The sequence below is a fragment of the Myotis myotis genome, unplaced genomic scaffold (assembly GCF_014108235.1).
Source record: "Myotis myotis isolate mMyoMyo1 unplaced genomic scaffold, mMyoMyo1.p scaffold_m19_p_2, whole genome shotgun sequence".
Classification (NCBI taxonomy): Eukaryota; Metazoa; Chordata; class Mammalia; order Chiroptera; family Vespertilionidae; genus Myotis; species Myotis myotis.
In genome coordinates, this window is record NW_023416324.1 from 167,106,782 (window position 1) to 167,131,697 (window position 24,916).

The 24,916-nt window shown below is 40.0% G+C and overlaps 1 protein-coding gene across 4 annotated transcripts in view; it reads left to right on the forward strand.

Annotated features, from left to right (window-relative positions):
* The window catches only part of FGF12 (fibroblast growth factor 12), a 525,903-nt gene that overhangs the window by 126,693 nt on the left and 374,294 nt on the right, over nt 1-24,916 (forward strand). The window contains exons 1-2 of one of the 4 annotated variants that reach the window (XM_036352400.1): nt 1,709-1,745; nt 2,472-2,659. The exons of 1 other annotated variant lie outside the window; for it this stretch is intronic. The gene's annotated coding sequence lies outside the window, so the exon portion shown is untranslated. Of the gene's footprint in view, nt 1-1,708; nt 1,825-2,471; nt 2,660-24,916 lie in introns of those variants that run through there. 2 more of the 4 variants (XM_036352399.1, XM_036352401.1) reach the window with 2 other exon arrangements.

A 24,916-nucleotide genomic window follows, 5' to 3' on the forward strand; every position in this document is an offset into this window, starting at 1 on the left:
AAGAGCTGATGTTTCCATTTGAAGTATGACTGGATAATTCTCTCTTACTCAGGGAAAATGTGAGCCTTTTTTTTTTCCCTTCAGGCCCTCAACTGATTAGATATGGCCCACCCACATTATGGAGGGCAATCTGCTTTACTCTGTCTATCAATTTAAATGTTAATCTCACCCAGAAATATCCTTGCAGAATCACTCAGAATTGTTTCACCAAATATCTGGGCCCTCTGTGACCAAGTCAAATTGACTCATAAAATTAACCATCACAAATGTATTGATTACGCTTTTTTGTTGTTTTGTTTTAAACTACATAGGGCTCCACCACCCTCCCCTCCACCCCCCATTCACAAGATGATGTTTAAGGCCAATTCAGGGGTATGTTTTGTAAGCATTGGAGAATGAGAACCCCTGCACTGAAGAAAGGAACATCTTTCCCCAAATTACCTATCTCTGATCACCAAGTGTAGAAGGAGACTCTTAAATATAGACCTTTGTTTATCACTTCAGATCTTGGCTGATCGAAGTACTAAAAACACCTCTTCTAAATGCAATTCCTTTATTCCTAGAGCTATACATCATCATCATCATCTCTCTCTCTCTCTCTCTCTCTCTCTCTCTCTCTCTCTCTCTCTTCTTTCTAATATTTATTAAATATTATTCTATGTAAAATAATAAAAGTATAAGATGACCATAAGATGTTCTCTATTTTTACTCTGTAGGCTATTTATATGTTCTATAAAGTTACATTATGATGGTAGTGAGTCCCCCTATATTTTTTTATTTTACATAAAACTCCAGAATTTTGAATTGCTGTGAACCTGCCACTGTATGCTTTCATAGCTCTTAATAAAGTAGTCTAGTAGAGAATTTCTAAACTACTCTAAGAGGCCAGTTTGTAGCGTTATGTTACTGTGTGTTTGGACCCAATCAGTGGTATTCATTGAAGTGTAATTTTAGCAAAGAATCCTTGCATTTAAATAAAGGGATTAAAATAACATACATGCCAACTTTGCACTTTTGGGGGGTTTTGTTGGTCATTATCAAACAGTGCTCTTCTATGGTGCATTTTCCTTTATGGTGTCCTTTTGGTGAGTTTTTGTGGTCATTGTTCTCTACCCACTCACCTGCAAGCTCATCATCATCATTGAACATGCAAGGTACATAGAGCGTGAATCTGTGTGATCTTTTAAAATTAATAGGTGGATTCTCCTTTGTTACAAGAGTGCTCACTTGGGCCTCAGGAAGATCAACGGGGCACTCAGGGAAGAAAATCTAATTAAGTCTTGAAGACCAAGAGTCATTTACAGAACATTGTCAGTTATGTGACGTGCGAGGATGGAAGAATGAAAAGAGTTCATTCTGTGCAATTTAAAAATACCTTTTTACCACAAGAAATGAGCAAAAAGGAAGACGAAAAATAAGAGTTATACTCATTAATAACTTCCATTCCGCATCTGGATTATTATACCTGAGGATGCATGATGAATCTGTTTCCTAGTTTATTATTCTCATTTATTCGTTTTCCAGTAAACAGCCCAGCATACATGAGGCACTGTGGGTAACTCAGAGATGTAGAAAGGAGATTGCTAAGACTGGTCTGCTACACTGAATAGAAAGAAAACAGTGCTGGGGCCCCTGGGGCCCAAGGAGAGTTCCTGGGCGCGGAGATCGGCTTCCGGGTGGAAGAGCTCAGGGCAGACCTCTGGGAGGCGTGGCCACCGGCAGATGCGCAGACACTGACCACCCAGGTAGCTACTGGGGCTGCGGTGGAGGAGGGTGGTGACCTGGCCTGGGGAGGAAGAAGAAGCCGGTGGCGTTGCTTTAGTGGTGAGCAAATTCAGGGACCTGACTACCCCGGGGGAGCAGCCTCGGAACACCGGGCAGATTCAGAGGCAGAATATGAACGCGACGCATTTCTTTTAACAAGGCCTCGCGAATCCTATTACGTAGTCTGCCCTCTAATAAGAGAGATCCTGAGAGCTTTGCCTTTCTTGGCTGCCGGGCGGGCGCGCCTGTTGCTGCAGCTCTGCTGGCGTGCAGGGCCGCTGGCTCTGGCCGGAATTCCCGGTCCCCGGTCCCCGGTCCGCGATCCGGGCTGCATCCCGGGCTGCATCCCGGGCTGCATGAGTCAGTCTTGCGCCGAATCTCGGCAGAATGGAGGAAGGTGCTATTTTGGGATAACAAGCATATGATCAGCTCTTTTGGGGGGCAGATTTCCCAGGCCGCTATGTTTGCAGAAAGAGTGACTTTCCAGAATGCCCGTCTTTCTGTTAGAACACAGAAAACCATTTCGTGAAGTCATCGTGGCCTCTGTGGCAGAAAGGGGTTCACATTGGACATCCACAGCCCATTCATTGTGCTGTCGACAGGAATAGCCTCAGAGCAGTTTAAAGGAAGATGTTTATGTGTGTTTAATAAGCTTCCTCCCCCCCCCCTTTTTTTTCTCCCCCTTTTTTTTTCCCAATGGCGGAAAGGAAAGCGGAGAGTGATTTGGACCCTGTGGAGAAGCTGGAACCATGAAACCCTAAACGAACTCGCGTCTGCTCCCCGCCCCTTTCCACGCCCCCTCATTTGCTTTCCTGGCCTTCCTCCGGTGCAGCCAAAAAGCCAGCTTCCAGCCTCGAACAGTTACTAAGAGGGCGCGTGCTGGCATTCCAACCAGGTTTTCTCTTTTTCTTACACATATCATTACCATCACTAACAGTAAACATATACTCTTTTGGTAATAAGCCAAAACTAATATAATAGTTTATGAAAGGATAAAAAGAATGTGTGTGTGTGTGTGTGTGTGTGTGTGTGTGTGTGTGTGTCTTGATTTCAAGGCCTGTGAAGTTTGGGGACCTGCACCCTACTCGATATAGACAATATGACTGCTGTGAATGCAGTGGGTTTTAATCTTATTTCCAGATGGTGAACGCTCTGGTGTGTTTCTGTTTCACAAGCTTAGTCAGGCATACTTGGGAAAATACTTTGACTTTAGTGTGAAGTCCCTACCTTCAGGGAGATTTAAAATCTCTCTATTTCAGAGAGTCTGCTCCATCCTTCACTGTCATTTCTCTCTCTCTCCTTGGCCACTTCATCAGTCATATGATTTGGACTATCACCCTTGCATGTTTTCCCCTAACTACGTGTCTATAAATTAATCTTGTTTCAATATGTGTAAGATGCATGTACTGAAGTGTCTGCTGGAGCTCTCTCCTTGGATTTGCACAGGCCACTCAAATGCACTAAGTTCAGATTTGAACTACCTATGTCCCTCTCCCCATTGAAAATGAAAGCAAATGCAGTCAAGCTGATGGCTTGTCTGACATCCTGTCTTGGTAAATGGCACTTCCAATCCTCGTTGCCCAAGCTAGGACCCTGTTCATCATAATCTGTTCCTCCTTCCTTTGTCAGCATCCTTTATATCCACTTACTTATTAAGCCCATGTGCTCTAATTCTTAGTTACTTTTAGATCTGCTGCCTCCTCATAATCCTCAGTCTAGGCACTGCTCAGGGTAGGACCTTATCATGTCCCTTCTGCGAACTTTCATAGTTCCGGCCTCACAGCCTCGGTCTTATCCCTCCCCAGTCATTGTTTTCACACACATCTTTCTAAAATCCAAATATAATTTCCCATTCTCGCTATTACAAGCTTCCAATAATTCCCTTTGCCCTATGGGATAAATTCAAGCTCATGTGTATGGCATACACATTTCTCAACCAAGCAAACTTTCAGATCTGGAGTCAGATCTGGGTTCAAATCTTGGTTTTGCCACTTACCAGCTGTGTGACCTTGAATGACTTCTCTGTGTCTCACTTTCTCCACCTGTGAAATGAGCACAATAAGGGTAGCTAGCCTGTGGTAAGCCTTACTTTTATTGCCCAATACCTGCTACTCCTCTAATTCCAGACATTACATTTCTCTCTCCCTTCAAGTTACCTGTGCCCAAATGACCTGCTTAACAAAAGAAATGTAAGCAGATGTGGGGGGAGGTGTCACTTCCATGTGGAGGCATTCAGTTACTGGTACTGGACTCTCCAGCCCCCTTTTTCTTTTGATGAATTGTTAAAACATGTGTTGATATGTAGGTGCCATAAGAATGAAGTAGAACAGATGCTGAGCTAACACTTAGAAGACTACCCTGGAGAATGACCTAATCCCAACAGATGGTGTGGGTGAGAAACAAGCATTCATTGTATGAAGCAAGTGAGATGTGGGGCCGCATGTCACCTCAGTACAGCTTAGCCTACACTGCCATTCTCCTCACTGTTGTGATAATATATAATGCACTAAGGCAGTGGTCAGCAAACTCATTAGTCAACAGAGCCAAATATCAACAGTACAACGATTGAAATTTCTTTTGAGAGCCAAATTTTTTAAGCTGAAACTATATCGGTAGGTACATTGTTATTAACTTAATTAGGGCACTCCTAAGGCTTAGGAAGAGCCACACTCAAGGGGCCAAGAGCCGCATGTGGCTCGCAAGCTGCAGTTTGCCAACCACGGCACTAAGGCATTGGCATGGTGCTTGGCTCAAAGCCAGTGTTCAGTTCATGGTAGCGGTGATTATGGTTATCTTTCCAGATGATACTCTTTTCCTTTTTTCCTTTGGCATACTTTATTCCATAGGCACCTACCCCCTTGCTGTTTCACATGTTGGCATCTTCAGACATCTCGATTGCTCCGCATGTACTGATTTCAAGGATCTTGCTCAGATGATGAAATGTATTCACCCCTTAAGAAGCAGCTGATGTGTGTCCCCTACGGGATGCTTTCCTCACACTTGTGTCCACACACACATCCAGGGTTGACCCCCTGGCTGCTGTTTATGTATGTAGAGGACCTGTCGTTAGCATGTTTACCCTGGACTGTAGTCCGCTTACATGTCTGTCTCTCCTGTCCGGTTGTGGGGGATCCTAAGAGGAGGATTCTGCCTTGCTCATCTCTACAGTTCAGAACCTCAAATACTGTCTGCCTCAAAGTAGATATTGTGCAAATAAACAAATGTACAACTAAAGAGGGAGATAAGACAGTTCCACCATAATATGACAAGTGACTGGAGCCTTCTCTGTTCTTCATTTCCTCTCAGACTCATAATAGGTAGGTCTGTGAGCTCCCCATGGGCAGGTGCAAGTACTAAAGTAATGAGAGCATTGCAGTGGGGTGAATGGTGGACCCCAAAAAGATATGCCCCAATCCCAACACCTGGTACCTGAGAATGTGGCTTTGTTTGGACAAAAGGTCTTTGCAGGTGTAATTCTCAAGATGAGGTTATTCTAGATTATCCAGGTAGGCCTTTAATCCGCTGACAAGTGTCTTTATAAGAAACACAGAGAGAAAAGTCACGTGAATGCAGATGCAAGGATTGGAGGCCCAGAACCAGCAGAAGCTGAAGAGACAAGGGAAGGTTCTCCCTAGGGCCCTTGCAGGCACCTTGATCTGGGGCTTGGCCTCTACTACTGTTGTTTTAAGCCACCCAGTTAGCGGTAGTTTGTTATAGCAGCCCTAGGAAATGAATACAAGTATCATTTGGAAGATAAATACGTTTTTTTCCCTTGGGCATACTTTTTTCAGGTTTTGCCTTTTATAATTGTCTTGGTGAAATATTTTAGTCATTGTTTTTATAAAATAATAAAAGCCCTTTTTCTCTTTCTCTCTTTCTTTCTCTCTCTCTTTCTTTCTTTCTTTCTTTCTTTCTTTCTTTCTTTCTTTTTTCTTTCTTCTTTTTTACCTTTTCTTCTTCTAAAGTTTTACCAGTTCTATCAATTATCTTAGATTTTTCCCCTTCTGAAGTTGAAAGCACGGTATCCCCATTCATGTTCTCTTTCCCATGGAGCACTTCTTACTAGAAACAGGGACAAAGTTTTGAGCTTTGCCTTAACTTTGAGCCTCTGAGGCACTTCTGGTACCTGCAGTAAAACTGCTTGGTTTTCTCTGCAAAAGTCATGATCCTCATGGATTTCACATAGGGGCGGTGAGGATAAGATAAGAGGTAGTATTTGTGGGAGGTTTGTAAACTGTGAAGTGATATGTGGAGATGACAATTATATAGCTGGTATAAATGAGTGTGTACGGTATATATACAAAATATTGGAATCTGCCCTAACTGGTTTGGCTCAGTGGCTAGAGTGTCAGCCTGTGGACTCAAAGGTCCCAGGTTCGATTCCGGTCAAGGGCATGTACCTTGGCTGCAGGCACATCCCCAGTAGGGGGTGTGCAGGAGGCAGCTGATTGATGTTTCTCTCCCATCGATGTTTCTAACTCTCTAGCCCTCTCCCTTCCTCTCTGTAAGAAATCAATAAAATATATATTTTTTAAAAACACCAAAAAACAACAACAAAATATTGAATCTGAGAATATTTCATAAAGGTGCCCTCAAGATTGCTTCTCAAACTGATTTTATGCTATACTTTGCTGCCACCTTGTGACATTCCTGGTAATTGTTGGAGATGATTTTTCTAATAAACTCAGAGATTTTGTTTTTAATAAAGTGATTTTTTCTTTCAGAAAGAAGATGCGGAATATGTCTCTGAAATTGCTCAGTATCATTCTATGTTCCTATTTGACAGAAGCTAGGAGACTTGCTTTGGAAATATTATTTGAAAAATTATGGCTGTCTGGCCAACGTGGGTCAGTGGTTGAGCTTTGACCTATGAACCAGGTCATGGTTCAATGCCAAGTCAGGACACATGCCCGGGTTGTGGGCTTGAGTAGGGGGCGTGCAAGAGGCAGCCAAACAATGTTTCTCTCTCATCATTGATGTTTCTATCTCTTTCTCCCTCTCTTTTTCTCTCTGAAATAAATAAAAATGTAGTTTAAAAATAATGTAAAATTATGACTGATAAATCTAGAGATTAAAAGACTTGGGATGGTCAGAAAGACAGTCGACAGTGTTGAGGACTTTAGAGAGATGAAAGCACTGGCCCTATCCGGGGGTCATCCACCCAATACTGTTGTTGGAATTTCAACATTTCTTGCATATAAAGTGATTGTTCCAGTATTCTGGGTTCCCAATGGCGGGTGGTCACTAGGTCTGATTAGCTCCTTTTTCCCAGTGTCTTCTTCATTTATTTCATAATCTCCAGCTCCATGATTATTGTATATTTCTGGTCCTTGTTACTATTTCAATACCTGGTCTCCCTATCTCCATAATCTCTCATCTATTCATCTTGCACACAGTGCTAGACACTTTTCATGAAGCCCTGAATAAGCAGTAGAGAATAGTGACTAAGAGTAAGATCTGGAGCCAGACTGCTGGGATTTGAATCTAGCCTCCATCAGTTTGGTTCTACTTGCATAATCTGGGGAAAGTTCCTTAAGCATTCTGTATATCAGTTTCCTTACCTATATAATGATGATAGTATTAATGCCTACTTCATATGTTGGGAAAAAGATTAGAGGAGCTATTCCATTTAGTGTTCAATTAATATTTGCTGGTATTCCTCCCTACTAGCATGTGAATTCCTTAAATACAAGACTCTCCTGGATTTGTCTTTGCACCTTCAAATTGACATGTCACTTTACCATTGTAGTCATTTGGAGGCATTTTTGGTTGTATAGTAAGTAGGTGAAGAATCACTAAGCATTTGAAGGGTGCATCCAGTTCACTTGTTGGAATTCTCATATCATCAAAATACACCTAAGGCCATACAGTGATTTCCCCCCCCCCTAAATTATACAGAATTTTTTTCAAACTTGCTATATCTAAATTTAATAAACAGTGATTAACATTTGTTTAGTATTTAGTATTTACTATGTGATAAGCTCTGTTCAAAATACTTTTACAGTAGGTAAGACAATAATTCCATTCCAATCGTATATTGTCTGACATATCAAAAACCTCCTGCTACTCCAACTGCTGGCTTGTGTTGGAAAGTCTTCCCCAGAATACTTGAAGTGGACCTAGAAAATGCATTTCAGGAAGGACTAGAGCAGCCTGAGCTTCAGGATGTTGTAAGACTACATACATGGTCTAGTTGTTTTTTTTTTTTTTTTATAATATATTTTTATTGATTTTTTTTTTACAGAAAGGAAGGGAGAGGGATAGATAGTTAGAAACATGGATGAGAGAGAAACATCGATTCAGCTGCCTCCTGCACACTCCCTACTGGGTATGTGCCCGCAACCAAGGTACATGCCCTTGACTGGAATCGAACCTGGGACCCTTCAGTCCGCAGGCCGACACTCTATCCACTGAGCCAAACTGGTTAGGGCAGATGGTCTAGTTTTTAGACTTGGTCCCATTCTCCATATTTCTATGGTATACCCATTCATCTACCCTATAAATAATTATAAAGCATCATCTAAATTCCAATGACATTAAGGTGACATAGAGATTGTGTCTTTCCCAAGAGTTCATTAAGGGGAAATCTCATCTATCTGACACATAATCTCTTATATATTCATTCATTCAAAGTTTATTCAAAATTTTGTGATCATCTACTATACAAAAATGGTGAAAATGGTGTCAGGTGTCATCAAGAATATTAAACATGTTAAATATATTTTAAAAGTAGATATAAATATAACCTAGGAATCATTTTACCTTTGGAGATGAAAATTAAAATGGATGAAATTTTTATTCCTCATTCCTCATCTTTCTGGTGATTTTTCTAGGGAAGCTGTATTTCTCCTAGACACCTCAAACTCAGAACATGGCCAAATTTTGTTGAAGATTTTGGAAGATGGGAAAGCTTTATATTCACAAATTACTTTTGCCAACCCACCACATGGAATTTCTCATTGACCCCATTTCTCTTTGGTATTTAGTTGAACATTACATGGTAAGAGTTCTGCTATGGTCTGAATGTTTGTGTCATAAATTCATATGTTGAGAACCCAATTCCTAAGGTTATTAGGAGGTAATTAGTTAATAATAGCAAAATCCTCATAAATAGTATTAACATCCTTACAAAGGAGAGCCCAAAGCGGTCCCTAGACCCTTCTGTGATGACACAGAGAGTAGTGCCAACTATGAACCAGGAAGTGGCCTTCATCAGAACTTGACCAGGCTGGACCCCTAATCTTGGACTTCCCAGCCTCCACAAGTCTGAGAAATGAATTTCTGGTTCTCATAAACTACCCAGTCTGTGGTATTTTGCTACAGTAGCCAAACTAAGACACAACTCCATTCTTTCTTTTCACATCTCCTCTCATCTTCTTCAGAACTACATTTTTAATTGCCTTTGGAACTGTAATCCTAACCAAAAAGAGTTGTTGTCTTAAGAAAACTCTCCTTCCTATTAAACCAGCTAATATTTCTTTTTGTGATATACAGAAAACTTTAACTTTGAAAAAATGTAGGCACACTAAGTGGTAATCATCAATTATTAATAAAAAATGTGTAGTCTTATTATACACGTTTCTTAAGCTTGAGATGTATTACCTCATTTAATACTTATAATATTCTATAATATAGGTATTTTTATCATCCCTATTTTCTCAGATAAGGAAACTGGGGCACGGAGAAGTTAGGATTCCAATCCAGGCAGTTTGGCTCCAAAGTCCATGCTTTAACTACTAAGGTGTGCTACAGATCACTATATCTATTGACAAACTACCTACCACTACATTCATCTATTGATAATATCAGTTAAATGTTGAACAATTATGTAGTTTCTCTGTTTGTTTCAAGACACTAATGATATACACTTGCTAATAAAGCATCACCCATGCCCTTTATTTGGATGTAATTGTGTTCACACATTTAAATTAGCCAACTTCTATCAGATGTCATCATCTATGTGCTTTCACTTATATGTGGAATCTAAAACAAAAACAAAACAAAACAAAACAAAAACAGACTCATAGAAACAGAGACGAAAGTGATGGTTACCAGAAGGGAGAGGTTGGGGGATGGGTGAAAAGAGGAAGGGCAATACAGTCAACAATATTATAAGTCTACACAGTGACAGATGATTACCAGAATTAGTGGGGTGATCACATTGTAAGGTATTAAAATGTTGAACCATCATATTGTGCACCTGAATCTAATATAACCAATAAAAGATTATGTACAAATTATACTTAAATTTAAAAAAAAAACTGTTAAAAAAATTCCATCCTCAAACATTGCCATTTTTCTTCTTTGGGTTTAGCTTCATTTTTACTCTTTAGGAAGCAATAATAAATTAAATTAACCTGGTTCTCCTCAGTCTCCAGTGTCAGACCATTGGCAATAGCTGGAACTAAGCTAGGAGGAAGATGGGATTGGCATGCAAAGTCATCATTGTATGAGCAACTGCTGAACATGTGAGTTGTTTATGTCAAAGAAGTAAGCTTTATTACAGGTACTTTGCCATGATTTGAAGCAGAAGTTCTAGAATTTTATCCATTATGTTTTCATTTAATACTAGAGGCCCAGCATATGAAATCATGCATGGGTAGGGTCCCTAGGCCTAGCCTGTGATCAGGGCCATCTTCCGCCTGCTCACCAGTCCCCAGTCTCACCCCACCAAGTCCACCCACCCCGGTTCCTGTTGATCTGAGCCTGTGGGCCAGAGGGAGGGACCAAGAAGTCGGCATTCTTCCCGCTCACCAGTCCCAGTCCCGCCCTGCTGCCTCCACCCACCCTGGTTCCCCTTTGGCCATCCAGTGATCAGAACCTGCGGGCTGGGAGGAGGGACCGAAAGGTGGTCAATGCACCTCATAGCAACTGGTCGATCAGTCATTCCAGTTGTTATGCCATTATGATCGCTGGCCTTTTATTATATAGGATGGTATATATACTCCATTCTCAGCTGCTAGGGCTCCTGACCTAGCTAACTCTAAAGCTCACAGTCACATGTACTCTAGGGAAAGGAAACTAAAATCAGTGGAGCTATAAATTTTGCTTTTTTTCTTAAAAGAAAGAAACAAAAAGAGGTTTGTGTTCTTTAACATATTTGAAATAGTTTAATGTGCATTTTTTATTTTATTAAATCCATTGTAAAGCCTTCACTGACAACTGGTTTTCTTGAATTAACTCTGAACCTTTTAGGCATGTATTGGGAATCCTTCCCTGTGAGCTCTAACCTACATTTCTGACATGATGCTTTAGTTGTGTTTGACTATTTGTTCTTTCAAAATCAAGCCCTTTCCCTTTCTTTGTGGCTTAGCCAAGACACCATGCTATGCTCCATTTCCTTTTTTCTATTTGCAAATGTCATTTTACTCCCTTTTGTTTCTCATAGATGGCACTTCACATATTCTACCGAGAATGGCCATTATTCTATTATTAAAATAAGAAAAATTGTCTACACCTGTCTCCTTTTTGAGTTGAGCTCCTTTGCTATTTAGCATACTGCCAGGAGCTTGGACATCACTGCTTCTTCCTCTCTTTCAGTCTCACATGCAATCAGTTACAAAGTTCTACCAACTGCACATCCTCAGCACCTCAACCTGTTCCCTTATCTCTATCTCCACTGCATTTGTCCTAGTTTCCTTCTGACAATTTAATGTCAGAATAACTCGGTCTCCTCCATCTTAATACTGGTACCAGAGTCACCCTTTTGAAATACATACTTGATTACAGCAAACCTTGAATTAAAATCTTTAAAGGGCTTTGATATAATAAAAGTCTAGGTTTCCTAGCCTAGCCAACTGTTAGTGTCATTGGCTTGCATGGTGTGGTGTAAGGAAGCATAACCTAAAATATCCACTTTAATGTCTAATAAGAAAAACAGTGGTAGTTTATAGTAAGAACATACCATAAAGATCTAAGAAAGGCTTTTTTTCATGAAAACAAACCAAAGTGAACTTTTTTTTTCAAGTTTCAAGAGTGGTAGTTGTATTTTAATGAGTTATTGCCATAGGGACATATTGTACATCAGGTATGGGAATTAGTTTTCCTTTCCAATATTTAGGTTATTAGTGCCAGTTTTTTAATTCATTTTAAATTTTCTTTTGTTAATCCTCACCCGAGGATATTTTTCCATTGATTTTTAGAGAGAGTGGAAAGGAGAGGGAGGGACAGAGAGAAACATCAATGTGAGAGAGACACATCGATTGGTTGCCTCCTTCACATACCCAGACCAGAGCCAGGGAACCTGCAACCAAGGTACATGCCCTTGATTGGAATCGAACCCGGGACCCTTCAGTCCATGGGCCAATGCTCTATCCACTGAGCCAAACTGGCTAGGGTAATAGTGCCAATTTTTTTAAAAAAACAGTTTGTTGTTATTGATGAGTAAGAAATCAGTGCATGTGTTTGGAGGGGTGTAAGTACAGCTGAACAAACACACTCCTGTCTTTCAATCTGTCTGCTTCTAATGCAGAATGGTGACATTATTAGAGAATAGCTATCTTTGGAATTAATAATGCTCAGAATCTGAGTAATGCATACTTTGATGAATCAGTTGACCTGTATCCTAGGTATGGCAAATGAGACGTATTAGTAGCATTGAAAATACAAGTGATGGCCACACAGTTGGCAAACAAATAGAAGGAAATGAAGCAAGCCCCTTTGGAAAGGGATATAGAAATGAAAGGTCTGAAGTCTGCTCCAAGTTGAGTCACTATATTATTAGTTGTAAATTACCTTGAGTGATTCATTTCCCTTCTCTGGCTCTCAGTTGTTTGTTTTTTGTTGTTGTTTTTTCCTTTGTACAATGAAGGAATGGGACTGTGTAACATCTGAAATCTCTATAAATTTGAATATTCTTTTTTTTTTAAAATATATTTTATTGATCTTTTACAGAGAGAAAGGGAGAGAGATAGAGAGCCAGAAACATCGATGAGAGAGAAACATCGATCAGCTGCCTCCTGCACATCTCCTACTGGGGATGTGCCTGCAACCCAGGTACATGCCCTTGACCGGAATCGAACCTGGGACCTTTCAGTCCGCAGGCCGACGCTCTATCCACTGAGCCAAACCGGTTTCGGCTGAATATTCTTAATTGTAGAACCAATTTAATTGTGCTCTGATGTAGTCTCAAGTCAGCTACTAGGTGTGTTGGTTCTGGGGCCTTTTGGGAGGGTCTCTGGGACATACCACCATCAGACACTGCCTGTGACCGGCGCTGGGCTACCTGTTCGGAGCTACAAAGTGATCCGTGGTTGGTGACTTTCTCTGCTGGGCCGGGTGTGTGGGGGAGAGGCCAAACTGCACATCGAGCCCAGCTTCCACTAGAACTAGGCCTGGTTTTTTCTTGAGTTAAGAAAGGCCAAGGCACCCTGAGTCCACTTCTGCCTGTTGGCTGCTCATAAGGCTTAGTCACTGAAAAGAGCTTCTGGTGGTACATGAGTTGTGTGAGGCAGGTTCTCAGTGAGCCACAAGGTAGCGGTGAGTGGTGTTTACCAGGGTGATACAAATTCAAACTCAGTGCCAGTACTGGGTCTGAGTCCACTCAGCAAAAGTCTTAGTATGCAACCAGGCCAGACATCATCTGCCTTGGGGCATGTGGACCTTTGCAGTGAGTCAGGGTCTTCCATTCACCTAAATATTTAATTAAAAATAACTTTCCTTATTCATTATTATTATTACTCTGTCATATTAATTCATTCAGCAACGCTTAATTGTCTTCCAAGAGCACTGCAAAGAATACAAAAAAGAAGATACATTTCTAATCCCCTAAAGAACCTAAAACCTGCTCCTAGAAATAATGCAGATATGATTAAGTAATTAGAAAAGAATAAAGAGTGCAGTCTACAAGAAACTTGCTTCTTTGCCCCACCTTTCCTGAGTGTTACACTCACTTAAAAGTGGTCCCTTTGAAGTCTGCCCCAGTGCTGAGCTGGAGTGGAAAGCGAGCAGCTATACTGCGTATAGTCCTTCTTAGCACTGCTTAAAAGTATGGGAGCAGAAAAGAGAAACCCTGAAGTAAAACTAGTTTAAAAAAACTGTCACGTTGTAAAAAACTGCTTTGTAAAGAGGAATGGAGCTACGATACTGAGTGCTTTGGTTTGTGTTGTCAATATTCTTCATTTCAGTAGGCTCACTTCATTCAATCAATTTCTTTTTTTGAGGAAAATGCCCTGCCAGGAGTCACAGTTCGTATGACAAAGCAAATGCAGGACTGTTCCTTAAGGAGTTTCTACTGTAGAGGTAGAGAGAGATATGCTGACAATGAGCTGACAGATGTGCTGACTTTCCGCCTTGTGGAGGGGCCGACATTTGGACTGGCCCTTTTAGAGTTTATTAAACTAGAAGAGTTGAAGTGAACACTCTGGGCTAAGGAAAGAAAATGAACAAAGTCTCAAAAGTTCAAAAGTCTATGTCCAAGTAAAGCAAGTATAGGCTCATAATCCATTATCCATAATTTCTAAATCCAAGAAGCTCTGAAAACAATTTTTTGGGTTTTTTTTCTTAAGTTTGTAGCAAACTTATTTTTTAGCACAACCTGACATGGATTTACATGAGGCTGTTTATAATCTTCATTTATTCCACTTATGAGAATATTTGTAGATTTCAATACAGAAATATCAATGTTTTTTTATTACAGGTGCTGCCCCAGTATACAGCCTGTGCTAATATTTTATTCATTTACTATATTACTTAAAAAATGCCATCTTGTGCCCCTAAACCTGAATTGCAATAAATTCCTTTTCCCAAGTGTTTCAGATATGGAACTGTGGGCCTAAAGTAATGATGAGTGATGTAATATTGTAGAAGGTATAGTCAGAAAGCTAGATAAAGACTGTGCTGGCTCTTGAATGTCTCATGAAAGATGCTGGAAAGTCTATGTTAGGCTGTATTATAGGGATTAAAGAAGGTAGTGAAATATTCAACAATGTTTTATCAAAATTAGTTTGTATTCCTGAGCATACTCCACTTTAAATTTATTTCCCCCAAACAACCACTAACCCTGGGATATTTTTCTTTGCAGAAAATAGTGATGTCAGATGAAATGCCTTTCAGGGATAGATATTTACATTCAGCGTTTGTTCCCTTGTGAAGGTGTGTGGGAGAAATAGGGTTAGAGAAAGCAATATGAGATTGTGTTTGCAGCTTGTGAAGTGTCATATTATATAAATATGGTCAGGATTTGGTGTCCCCAGATGACTTTACTTTGAAAATGCAAACATTGCTTTCTGGAAGAATAAATAAATAAGCAAAAATCCCACAAGAAACAGTAATAGACTTCATTTTTTATCATATTCCCTAAGAAATAAATAGATTTTAATTAGGCTAGAAAAATTATTTGAAAATCCAATATGTTAGCATGTGTGTGTGTGTGTGTGTGTGTCCTAGTAAGTTTTAAACTCTGCTGTTGGAAAGAGGCAGTAAAAGTTTGGGAATTAGAAAATTGTACGCATCTCATTTTATTTTCTTTGCATATCTGGATAGTTGGTCTCTCCCTTTCCCTGAGTTTATAATTTATGGAGGGACCCCAAAAATGAAAGTGCATTTTATTTTTATTTTAAAAATATCACTTAAAGGGTCTGGAAGCAAAGATAGGCACATCTAATAAAATTGTAAATTGGTATACTTTTCTTTTTTTTTTTTTTTACAGAGAGGAAGGGAGACTGATAGAGAGTTAGAAACATCGATGAGAGAGAAACATCAATCAGCTGCCTCCTGCACACCCCCTACTGGGGATGTGCCCGCAACCAAGGTACATGCCCTTGGCTGGAATCGAACCCGGGACCCTTCAGTCCGTAGGCTGATGCTCTATCCACTGAGCCAAACCAGTCAGGGCTAAATTGGTATACTTTTCAAAAAGACTACCTGGTAGCTGCCTTGGGAATATTACTAAATCCACTTCCTCGAAGTCATATTGCAATCCTTGTAAGTCTGTATAGAGAATCAGAAAACTCCATCCAATTCATAGCTTATGCTTTTTTAGAAAATTTCAACATTTGATATTAGAAGTACTGAGAATAATAACAGCATGTTTACTGAATCCAAGCATGAAGCTCATATAGTAGGCTATGGAAGAAGTACTTTTTAAAAATACTTTTTATTGATTTCAGGAAGGAAGGGAGAGGGAGAGAGAGACAGAAACATCAGTGAGGAGAGAGAATCACTGATCGGCTTCCTCCTGCATGCCCCCCACTGGGGATCAAGCCCACGAGCCCACAACCAGGACATGTGCCTTGACCTGGAATGTAACCATGACCTCCTGGTTCATAGGTCAATGCTCAACCACTAAGCCATGCTGGCCAGATGGAAGAAGTATTTTTTGATGCTGTAACCTCAAGAGTTGTAGTTTGAATATTTAGCATTCTTAATTTAAAAATATGCTTATAGTAAAAAGAAAAGAAATATTTATTTCTGATTTTAAAAGAATTCAACATTAATTTTAGAAAATTAAAAAAATCCAGAAATACAGGAATAGAAATTGATGATAACATCTGTGGAGTGTTTAATTTTCACAGGTACTGTACCTTGTGGTGCTTTATATACATGACCTCAGTTAAGCTTTACTGTGTGACATATTATTGTCCTCATTTTATATAAATAGAAAGTGATGTCTGGAGAGGCTTGTGACACACACAAAGGCGTCATTGGCCGTCAGTGGTAGAGCAGAAGGGAAGCCCAGCAAGTCCAATTCCAGAGATCATCCTCTGAACAAACTAGACTGTCCTGCCTCCCCCCCAATCGCCAGTAGCCACCATGTTCACTGAGTAATAGCCACTGTTGTATTTTTGTGCATATGCCTTCATTCTCCCCACCATCCGCCCCCCCCATATATCTCTTTTTCAAATATAATTGAAATCCTGATGCATGCTGTTTTTTCACCTTTGATGTTGGACTTTTTCATAGTTAAACCTATTAACTACTAAAATGGAAAAGGTTCACACCTGGCTTACTAATCCAGAATGGAGCCCGAATGCTGAGTGTCTAAGTGATGCCTTGGATTAAAGTCAAACCAACAATGGTAAAAAAGGTATTTGTTTTTTGCATTTATAGATTATACATTTTAAATACAGGAATGGTCAGTATGTCATTTATACCATGTTATGATTTAATTTTTAAAGCCATCATTTAAACATACACTAGTTCCTTGTTAAGCAGATTTCAAATCCTGGGGAAAAGAGACAAGGAATTTTTTTGTGGGGAGTCTATAAGTGCTAAACTCGGCATTAAGCATTTTCTTCTTCTAGCCCCTTATATTGTGTTACCACAACTCTGCAAGGCAGTTTATTAGCCTCACTTTGCAAATGAGGAAAATGAAACTCAAAGAAGTTGAGAACTTTGTCCATGAACACACATAGCTGATAACTAGTAACATTGGGATTTGACTCAGGAATGTACGGCTCTAAGTCTCAAACATTTCAATCAATTTTGTAGTTGCACAAAAGGCCCACATATTTTTCTTATAGAGTTTTTTAAAATTTAAATTGAATTCAAATATCATAGAATTCCACCCCTTTAAAGGCTATAGTTTAGGGGTTGTTTTTTGGTGTGTGTGTGTGTGTGTGTGTGTGTGTGTGTGTGTGTGTGTACACTCACAAGGCTATGCAAGGATCATCACTGTCTATCTAGAACATTTTTATCAGCCCCCAAAGAAACCCCTTATCCATTCACAGTCTCTTCTTAGAGAGTTTTGATGAAATACAAATCTTCAAAACTGTTCTTCTATAAGTCCAATTTTCTTTGATTCTTTCCTCAAGCAAAAATGATTCTTATTTAGACAGATGTTGTAGAGCAGTTATAAAAACAGCCTTAAATAGCAGATGATTGAGGTTGCTGGACATATTTTTAAATAAGAAAAAGATTATCAATGGAAGACTATTCCAGAGTTATCAATGTCAATACAACCTCCCCCACCTTCATAATCATTACCATCATTTAGTGAGCACTTACTCTCTGGCAGGTACCATACTAAGATATTCTACTTCATTTAATTGTGGCAACAATCATTTTAATACTCACACTATTGTGCAGGCAAGAAAAAATAAAGTTTGGAGAGGTGAATCACTTAAATGTCAGGGTTGAGAAGTTAAAACTAGGTCTCGTTTGATTCGAAAGCACAAGTCTTAACTACTAAACTTCTCCAAAAAGATAACATAGATCTAAAATGTAAATAACATTTGAATCCAAATGGAAAATTTACACAAGCCTAGGATACTGTAGAGCAGCGTTTCTCAACCTGTGTGTCGCGACCCCTTTGGGGGTCCAACGACCCTTTCACAGGGGTCACCTAAGACCATCGGAAAACACATATATAATTACATATTGTTTTTGTGATTAATCACTATGCTTTAATTATGTTCAATTTGTAACAACGAAAATACATCCTGCATATCAGATATTTACATTACCATTCATAACAGTAACAAAATTACAGTTATGAAGTAGCAATGAAAATAATGTTATGGTTGGGGGTCACCACTACATGAGGAACTGTATTAAAGGGTCGCGGCATTAGGAAGGTTGAGAACCACTGCTGTAGAGGGTTATTCAGTGCTAGCTCTTAGACTCATTATCCAGTGACTTGCATATAGACCGGATCAGATACAGTCAGTGTTCACTTGCTTAAAGCTGTAGAAACCAGATCATTTTGGACCATCCATTTGAAAAATGACAATTAACCTATCCAATCAGAAATGGAAACAATTGCAAATTCAGGGAGTAGGAGGCCTTTCAGATTGGTGCTCTAGAAATTTCTTTATCCATGTCTTTGCCTGTTGGTCTTCCAAGAATATTATGTTAGACTAGTCAATTAAAGGGTTCAAAACACATATTTTCTCTTAGCTTGAGTTTCTTTTCACTCGTTTCAAGACCTCCTTTATATTTCTCATACCTGAAACCATCTGGAAGGTGTGTCATTGATTTTCAGGAAAGAGAATGCACGATACATGTTGCTTTTATATATAATTGCCATATTAGATTACAATACATTTGATTAAGCCCTTATCTTCAGATGAACTATATGGTTAATTCAATCTTGAAAAAAATAAAACCATGTAACTATTCTAAGACACTGGGTGAAACTTTTGATTTAATCCAGCAGGTATTTGGTGACAATTTATTATGTTCTGAACAGAGTCTGTGTAGGGGCAGGTGGTAGTAATAGTATTATTATTACTGTTACTAATAGTACTAATACATTTTACACTTGCCATAAAAAGGAATAAATGTGTGTGTGTGTGTTTGAAGTGAGGAAATGTATATAAAAGATATGCCCAACTAATTGTGATACAAGGCATGAGATGACAAATTCTTCACCTTTTCTTGATTCTTCCAACTAGATCAATCCTCATCTCCTACTTTAGACACTATAGCATCATGAACTTTCCTTTTAGGCACCAATCATAGTTGCATGTTTGTATGATTATTTGGCTGAATTTTCAACAAATACTTTGGTTTTTCCACAACACTATCAGACTTAAAGGTTATAAATTAAACAAATGAAAGTTTTCTATGTGAAAGTTCTATGCTAAGAAATATACATAGATGAGCCCTAACCTATTCAAGGAAGGGTTTTGATGGAGGTCATGGTGAACCCAATTTTTTAATGTTGAGTACATGTATTCATTGGGATATGAAAGAAGGCAGGGTGTCCAAGCAAGGGGAACAACATGTGCAAAGATACACACACATGAAACTCTGTGCCTCAAGGATATGAATGGTGTTAAGTTCATGGACAGAGATGGAGGAAGATGAGGCAAATTACCCAGGGTTTTTGGGGGGAGCTTAAGTTGTTGAGTTCATCTTGAATACTCTGAAAAGTTTCTGAAGAGCAAAATCCTTCAGGGATTTGAGCTTTGGGGTGATTATTTTAGCAGTGTGGAGGGTAAATTGAAGATAGTTGACAGTTGGATTGTCTTTCATAATAATGTTACAGTAGTCAGGCAAGAAGTGATGAGGGCCTGAAAGAAGATAGGAACAAAGTGGATGGATGTAAGAGATGTTAAAGAAATAATATCTCTAATAGCCTCCGACTGATGGGAGGTGAGTTAGCAAGCAGAGCCTTGGATGGTTTACAGGTTTTATTATTTGGAAACTGTATAAATGATGGAATCTTTTACTAAAATGTGCAACTCAATAGGTTTTTTGGGAAAGGGATGTATCCAGATTTGCTGTTTCATAAGTGCCTGTGGGTCATTTAGGTAAAGCTTTCCAGGAAAGCCTGGAAATATGCAACTAAAACTATGGAGGAGTCTGGTCAGCAGTCGTCAGCAGACTAAGACATCTGTAGAGGAATGCCCGAGAAAAGTAAAGAGAGTGAAAGGAGTAGAAGCTGCGACCCTGGAAACAGTAGTACTGGGTGATGGCCAGACAGAAAACTGTGAAGTTAAATAGAGAAGTAAAAAAACTTGTTCTAGAAATAAGGAGGAAGAGTTTTGTGAAATAGAGAGTGATTAATAATTTTAATACATATAATTACAGTTTTCTGTATAATTAGGACAAAATGTGCTAGAAACTAGAATAGTCTAGTTACTATATGGTGATTTTATAAGGAGAACATCAGTGAGATGTATGGGCAAGAAGGCATCACTCAATAGTTTTAGGAAAGAATAAAAGTGGAATAATATAAGTAGATTCCTTTTTATGTGTTTAAGGAAGGAAAAAAAGATAGAAAGGAAGTGCACAAAGAGGAGTTTTAAAATTTCTACACGAAGCTCTTGCTTGGTACATGGCGGAGTGTTCTGCAGAGGCACAAAGATATGCACATATGTGTACTTGTGAATGTATCTGTATGTATAATGAGCACCGTAAAGAGGGCTAAACTATTTCCTTACAAAGTACCACATCCCTATCAAGCCTTCACTACTACTCAAATCAATGGTTCCAGGGAGCAGTTTTTCTCCCCCTTCCTCTGTCCGGACCATAGATCTATAGGCATTTGTATGTGCACAGTTAAAGCTCACCATTGTGAGAGTCAGCCGACTCCATAAGCCAAGACTCTCTCCTAGACCCAATTCTGAAAGTTGACACCAGTCAATACCAAATACTATAAAGGCAATATTATGGTTACTGTTGTCGGGTCTTTAAATGAATGGCTGCCCTCTGCTTCTGGAAAGCAGAGAATTTGCAGAGAGAAAATTTAATTTCCAGGGAAGGATGCCATGAAATCATTTCTATGAATTTTTATAAAGTAAGTTTGATCTTTACACATCTCAAACCAGAAACCGCACATGGTGTCAGGTAAAGAATGGGGCAGTGTCCTCGCTTGAGTGGTAACTCTGCCGCTAGGAGCCATGTGGCTTTAGAGAAAATCACTCTCCCCTTTAGGAAATCCTTATGTTGTTCATAAGGATTGAGCTGAATATTACCTATCTTGTTTTTACCTCTGTTGAAAATTTATTCCCTTAAACTCTGAATAAAGTCATTCCACAAATAAATTTTCTTTTCCTATCAGGTTTTTGGAAAAAACTCCATTGTTATCAAATGCCACCATATTGGAGTTCCTTTTTTTTCCCTTTTGTTTTGCCTTGTACCTCCCTCCTGGACAAATGAAATTGCTCCCTTTATCTTTGCTCTCACAATAGTTTTCAGGCATCTCTATCCTTATCACCATTATTTGTATAGCTACCTGTTCTTCCTCATGCTCCCAAGATATGAGGTCACTGAGGGCAGGGGTTATCTTTATGATATGCATGGTATGCTCACTAAGCATGCATTGAGTAGAACTTTTAAAACTTAACTCATTTAACAGGTAGACTTAATAGATACTATACAATTAAAGGAGATTTTTATTTGGAGAGAACAGATAATGTGAAATTTAATAAAAGGGGTTGGTTGACTATTTATTGCTGAAGTGAAAGGGGGTCTTCATTATTATTTTCTTTTGTGTTTTTAATATTCAAGATTGTTGAAATTCCACAAGAGCACAGGGAAGTTTAATATAGCTTATTTCAATGATATGCTAATATTAACTATTTCCCCCCAATGTCAACTAAACTTAAGGCCTCACTTTAAAAAAAATACTACATAATTTAAAATTAAAACAAGAGTAATATCTCAGATTTATAGCACTTAGGACTTTTTTGTTTTTATTTCATGTACCCCCTTCATTGCAGAAGATGTCTTTTTTTTTTTTTTACTTTTATTTTATTTTATTTATTTTAAATAAATATTTATTGTTCAGATTATTACAATTGTTCGTCTTTTTCCCCCCATAGCTCCCCTCCACCTGGTTCCCACCCACCCCCTGCCCGCCCCCCCCCCCCAGACTATCCTCGTCTATAGGGGTACGATTTTTGTCCAGTCTCTTCCCGCACCCCCTCCACCCCCTTTCCCCTGAGAATTGTCAGTCCACTCCCTTTCCATGCCCCTGATTCTATTCTATTCACCAGTTTATTCTGTTAGTCAGATTTTTTTATTCACTTGATTTTTAGATTCACTTGTTGATAGATGTATTTGTTGTCACTTTGTTGTTCATAATTTTTATCTTTACCTTTTTCTTCTTCTTCCTCTTCTTAAAGAATACCCTTCAGCAGTTCATATAATACTGGTTTGGTGGTGATGAACTCCTTTAGTTTTTTCTTGTCTGCGAAGCTCTTTATCTGACCTTCAATTATAAATGATAGCTTTGCTGGGTAGAGTATTCTTGGTTGTAGGTTCTTGCTATTCATCACTTTAAATATTTCTTTCCACTCCCTTCTGTCTTGCATAGTTTCTGTTGAGAAATCAGCTGACAGTCGTATGGGTATTCCCTTGTAGGTAACTGAGTTTCTTTCTCTTGCTGCTTTTAATATTCTCTCTTTTTCTTTAGCCTTTGGCATTTTAATTATGATGTGTCTTGGTGTGGTCCTCTTTGGATTCCTTTTGTTTGGGGTTCTCTGCACTTCCTGGACTTGTAAGTCTATTTCTTTCACCAGGTAGGGGAAGTTTTCTGTCATTATTTCTTCAAATAGGTTTTCAATATCTTGCTCTCTCTCTTCTTCTGGCACCCCCACAATTTGGATGTTGGTATCCTTGAAGTTGTCCAGAGGATCCTTGCACTATCTTCACATTTTTGTATTCTTTTTTCCTTTTGCTTTTCCAGTTGGGTGTTTTTTGCTTCTTCGTATTTCAAATCTTTGACTTGATTCTTGGGATCCTCTAGTCTGCTGTTGGATCTCTGTATATTATTCTTTATTTCAGTCAGTGTATGCTTAATTTCTAATTGGTCCTTTTTCATATCCTTGAGGGTCTCACTATATTTCTCAGAGGTTTCTAGAAGATTCTTGAGTAACCTTATAACCATGGTTTTGAACTCTATATCCAGTAGTTTGCATTCCTCCATTTCATTCATTTATGACCTGTTTCGTTGTCTCCGCATTTTGGCTGCTTCCCTGTGTTGATAGAGTGGCTTTGTGTGCTAGGTGTCCTATAGGGCCCAGTGGCTCAGCCTCCCTGAAGCTGACACTTACCTGAGGTGGACACTCTTGGTGCACCCCTTTGTGGGTTATGTGCACAGTCTTGTTGTAGTTAAGCCTTGATTGCTGTTGGTATCACTGGGAGGAATTGACCTCCAGGCCAATTGTCTGTGAGGACCAGTTGTATCTACAATGGGAGAACTTCTGTGCTGGAGACACCCTTATGGAGCAGGACTTGCTTCAGTGGGGCTTTGGCACTCATTGAGTCTGCCCAAGTTTTTAGCCAGAGAAAGGCCAGGCCATTCATATGCAAAAGCCTCTGTGCACAGCTTGGGTGGGATTGTAAATTGGGTGGGGCGGGTTCTCAGGGAATCACCAGGGGGGAGCAAACTGCAATGGCTGCCAGTCTGCTCTGCCTCAGAGAGGTCCCTGGGTCTGTGTCCCGTGGCCCCTTGCAGGAATAATGACCGCTGCAAGCACCTCTGCAAGAAAGCCACTCTCAACATTCCGGCCTGATGCCAGGTAGTCCAGTTTCTCTCCATATGAGTCTGGGTCCCCAAATTCTCACCTGGAACTGGAGTTCAGAGCAGTTGGGAGCTTGTATCTCCCTCCTGATTGAAAAAGACAACACGTACCCAGCTGCCAGCCCCTTACTCACGGCTCCGTACCTCCACACTTCCACACCTCTGCACCTCCTACCGGACTCAATGCATTTTTCTCTTTCCTTCTAGTTGTAGAATTTTCATTCAGCCAGCCTCCCCGTGGTTCTGGATGATATTTTGTTTTGTCTTTTAGTTGTAGTTTTAATGTGGTTGTGCACGGCAGCAAATTCAGGTGTTTACCTATGACGTCATCTTGGTTGTTGTTGCAGAGGATAAGTCTTATCAATACCTTAAACTCTTTTTGATAGGAACATTCTGTTCTTAGGCCCTGAGCAGGTATGATTCTGATGAAGTATTCTGACTCAGGGCATTAAGACTATATCCTGTTGGCTACTTGGAAATGACATTTCCAGTTCTAGTGTATCTCCTTCACTGTCTTCATTTTGTATTTTAATCAGTCCTAGTAATAAATACTTCTTTAGCCAAAGCAAAATTTATATATTTAATTATATTTATTTCTCATTTATTTGGAAGAATTAATATATATATAAACTAGAGGCCAGGTGCACAAAAATTTGTGTACTCGGGGGGAAGGGGGGTCCCTCAGCCCGGCCTGTGCCCTCTTGCAGTCTGGGAACCCTCGGGAGATAACGACCTGCTGGCTTAGGCCTGCTCCCGGGTGGCAGAGGACAGGCCCAATCCCTAGGTGCAGCCCCTGGTCGGGCTCAGAGCAGGGCTGATTGGGGAGTTGGGGCGCCGCCCCCTGTCATGCACAGAGCAGGGCGGATTGGGAGGTTGCGATGCCACCCTCAGTCATGCTCAGGATAGAGCCGATTGGGGGGTTGGGGCACCGCCCCCTGTCACACTCAAGGCAGGGTCGATGGGGAGGTTGCGGGGCCACCCCCTGTCACGCACAGAGCAGGGCCAATGACAGGGGTTGGGGCACTGCCCGCTTTCATGCACAGAGCAGGGCCCATCAAGGGGGTTGGGGCTCTGTACCCTGTCACGCACAGAGCAGGGCCGATCAGGTGGTTGAGGAGCTCCCCCCTGTCACTCACAGAGTAGGGCCGATAGGGGAGTTGGGGCACCACCCCCGTCACACACAGAGTAGGGCGGATCAGGGGGTTGGGGCGCCGCCACTGTCACACTCAGGGCAGGGCC